Source organism: Chaetura pelagica, unplaced genomic scaffold, assembly GCF_000747805.2.
Source record: "Chaetura pelagica isolate M959 unplaced genomic scaffold, ChaPel_1.0 scaffold199, whole genome shotgun sequence".
NCBI classification, from domain to species: domain Eukaryota; kingdom Metazoa; phylum Chordata; class Aves; order Apodiformes; family Apodidae; genus Chaetura; species Chaetura pelagica.
The window spans coordinates 2,338,211-2,342,531 of NW_009970714.1; the positions used below are offsets into that span (position 1 = coordinate 2,338,211).

At 40.2% G+C, this 4,321-nt stretch overlaps 1 protein-coding gene across 1 annotated transcript in view; it reads right to left on the bottom strand.

The window, feature by feature from the left end:
- Positions 1-4,321, bottom strand: part of KMT2C (lysine (K)-specific methyltransferase 2C) — a 191,567-nt gene that overhangs the window by 121,149 nt on the left and 66,097 nt on the right. The gene's annotated exons all lie outside the window — the stretch shown is intronic.

The following is a 4,321-nucleotide window of genomic DNA, read 5'->3' on the forward strand; positions in this document are numbered from 1 at the left end:
AACAGAGTTTGTACAAAAAAGGCGGGGAAAGGGGGGGGGGGGGGGGGGGGGAGAAGAATGAGAGGAAGAACTTAATTAACACCTCACACCCATTAGAAAAACCCAGCATTGCCATCAGAGAAAAGGTGAAGCTCTGCCTTTCTGAAGAATTAGAACATTACTACATTACACCTTTCTGTAAGCACATACATCTTATGTGTAACACAATGTGCAATATGATACATCAAAAGGTTTAATGAACCATGTGAAGAAATGGAATAACGAGAAAAACCACACCAATGGCCACAGTCACATATTACCAGGGCATACAATATACACAAATTCAAATATATCCTCCTTTAACATTTAAAACCAAATGATACTTAAAAGTTCTACTAAGGGAAACTTATATTTACAGAGCTGTGATGGCTACAATATCCCTGTACCATTTGCAATTATGTTTTAACATGCATAACAGCAACAGCACTGAAATGACAGCTCTGACAGCGCTCCTTGTGTCACATCATATGGAAGCTACTGAAAAATATTTCTATAATAAAACATATCCACAAACTTAAAATGTGAACTTCTGCAACTAATGCAGTTTGCATTAAAGTAAGGCCATCTAACACATTTTTTTTAATGCTTAAATGAGCAATTCTGTTTTCTCCATATTTATGCCCCTAAGACCCCTAAAAGATGCCTCAGGGAATCAGGCACTTGGATAGTGGTTTGGTTTACCCTGGATCCTATTTCAACAGATTTAAGTGCATCTGTGAGGTGGCACATTTGAGTTTGGGGCATTCCATGTTGGGTGGGTGGCTGGAGGGCGGCAAGGTGGGAAGAGAGAAAAACCTTAAGGCTAAACTTCTGCATATTATTCACTAAATTCTGGGGAAAAAATACGGAGTGTCTCTGATAGCAAATGTCTGACACATTCCATGAATCTTTAGAAAAAGGTACTTATAGGTAAAAAGATGCAAAGAAAATATGGATAAATGTAGCATAAGAACAAGGTAAAATGAATAGTTACTACTTAAAAGTACATGTCTATTTTAAAGCTAGTTTTCAAAGGGATAGAGCAATACATAATTATTTGTAAATTGGTGAATATAACTACTAGACTATCAGGGAAACCTGACCTGGACTCACAGGCAGCATTTGTAAGAAGGAAATGCAAAGATATTCCTGCTTTTAAGACTACAGACACTTGTCAGGTGGGCTTAGGAGATTTGAACTGGCAGCACACCATAGTATATAAATTACAATAGTTACAAACACAAGGTTATCCACAGTGGAATAAATAATTACTCACACATCCTGTTAAACAGACTATCAGTGCTCATTAAAAGACATGAGGATAATTATGACTAAATAAACAAAGGTCCTTAAAGTGAAGTTTGTGGCAAATATGCAATAATGTTAAGATTTATAAAACTGAAATATGACCCACCAATTTAAAAAAAAACCGAACAAAACCAAACCCTAACATTTAAAGCAGGATTGGTTGAAAAAGGAATACAGGGGTAAAGGAGACATTTCTGGAGCCTTGAAAGTAGTTCAGGTGTCACAGCTTCCAGCAGTAGCTTTCTGCAGGCAGAGGGAAGTGAAACAACAGGAGCAGTGAGTTTCACAGCTACTCTGCAGCGTGGTGTGGACAGCTGTGAAGCTGTCAAGAATCATATGGTTTGTGCTCCTGCTCCAGCAAAGCTGGGATGGCAGCTGAAGCAAGTGCTTGAGCAGTCGCCGTGAGGAGGGGGTTGGGGGGAACCCTTTGCTAAAGGTCTGCCAACACACAGATGCAAAAGTAAAAGACAGGAGCAGCAGAACATTCCCAGACAATAGCCAAGAGACTGTGGGGCTGAGATGGAGAGGAAGGATCATAAAATGGGGAAAAAAGGGCTTCATGCTTTCAACGGAGGGTAAGAAAAGGGGCTTCAAATGTATCAGGCACCCAGATACCAATAAACAACCAGCAGCAGCCTGGCATCTGGATGTTGGAGACTATCCACAGGAAAGCCATGGGCCTCTGCTTCCCAACATGTCATGCTGCTGATCTGCCACGCGGTACAAAGTGGCCAGTGCCATCATGTTTGCCTTTTAGGTTTAAGCACTCAGTAAATATTTTAACTTATGTCTGTATGGGCAGAAGGTAACGTTTTTTTATTCATATCATCTCAGGATCACAGAAGTACTTACAAATCTACTTTCCATATGTCAATATGCAATTAGAGGATCTAAATCTGTGATGCAAGAAGAACTCTCGTATCGAAGATAACGAAATTGAGATACTGGCAACTCTTAAGATCAAACCCTAGATCTGTTATCATAATTAGCACGTTTTCAGAACTGGCTAATTCAGAATGGAATAATGAGCAAGAGCTTTGTCATGTGTCTTTTTATGAGCTTCTAGGAAATAAAAGAAAGAGAAAGCTCACCAATACTCCATTTAGGACATACCTATGATGCTCCAAGCCAAAATATAAAGTCATCATCATTTTTAACTTCAACTTCCTAAGTTTTCCCAGAACAAATGCTACCTCTTCAGAGAAATTTTAAAATTCTCAACTGGTTTATTACCAGTAGGTGCTTATCTAACCCACCTCATCTCTAAGTATTTCTGTATGCACACAAATTTAAATATGAGGCATAAAAAAAAATAATGTTCAGAACAAATCAGAGAGGTTTAAACCAGAGTTTAGGGAACTGCAATAAGAAGCAACAAGGCTAATGTCTGAAGCTTATGTCTGTTCCTACCAAGCCAGACTTGGATCTAGACTTGGATCTTGTTAGAAAGATGCCCTTTCTAGCAAGAAACATGTCAACCTCAGCATTCCGGCACAGCCATTTTCTTCTACAAGTTTTTATTTCATTGAGTTGTCTGACCAGTGCCTCTTCCTTGCACAGAATTTACTCAACCCCCTGACAAGAACCTAAAGCTGCTACAATTCTCCCCAGCCCACATCCCAACAAAGGAAAATGAAATGCCCTCCAACCAGTTAATCCTGGAGGGAGAGGAACAGTCACTATTTCCTCTACTTGACTGATGACATAGAGTCATTAGAACTCACCCTAAAACACAGACTTTGCCGTTGAAAGGAGTTCATTTCAACACATGCAGTATTGGGCAACTAGTTGCACAATATTAAATTACAACCAGTGAAGAAGAAACTTCTGGCTCGCTTGTAAATATTCCATTAGAGAATTAAGGTAAAACTGACAGTCCCCAAAACTTTTTTTAACAGATTTGAGGCTGACCATCAGTATTACCAACATTTCCAGCACACCAAGTGCCAGAGTAGTTATACTCCCAAGAGTCAGCAGAACCCCTTCCTGGATCCTTTTGAGCTGGGAAATGGCACAGGGGTATCCTGTGTCAGCCAAGGCTCCTTGACAATAAGCAGATGTGCAGACTGACATAATTAAATGTTTTGTTTGTGCAGTGTCCCGTATCTCACAGATTGCACTTATGTCTGCACGAGTACCGTGCACTGCAGCTGGTGGAAGACTTCAGACTGGTCCACTTGAGTTAGTGTGACCCTCAACACTATCAGATGTGAACTTTCACTCTCATGCCAATTTTTTATACCTGAGTAAAAGGCTTGATGATCTGCAATGATATGGGCCACTGCTATCCACCTGCAACTCTTTGTATACAGGCTGGGGGAATAAATTTCCCTTCCTCATTTTCAAAGGAAAAACTTCCCTCTGTATCACCAGGATCCCTGTACAGCTGAATGCCAAGGAAGACAGCAAGTGGCTCAGGTTGAGTATGTCTGTGGGTAAGAGGCTTGAAGTTACACAACCTCTTTAGTACTAAATGGTGAAGGAAGTGAACTAAAGAAAATCCTGCAGCTGCCTGCTCTGCCGAGAGGTGTTAAAGGTCCTTCAACTTTCAGGAAAACATGTGCAGGGGAATCCAAGCATCCTATAGAGCTGAAGAGAAGCTGCCAAGAGCAGGAGAAAGGTGAACTAATTCAGCTCAAGAGATAATCTCCTCTTATGTTTTGTCAAATCCCTCCCAGCCTACTGTGGGACACCAATTGTCAAAGAAGTTTCACTGCACAGTCACCTTTTCAATCAGTCTCATTAAAAGCAGAGATGGTTGTTGCTGTTTAAACAGGAAAAGGCCATTGATTGTGATGAAAAGTGCAACACGGAGATAGCACAAACAGAAAGATGCAGAAGTTCTCAGTTGCAAGCTATATTTAAGTGTTTGACATACAAAGTGTTCTCCTTCCAAAAGGGAACTAAATCGCAGAACAACTTGAGATTTTGAAGTGGTTTGAGACTATCACACCGTTTTGAAATGAATATTTAACTTGTGTAGTACAATTCCTTT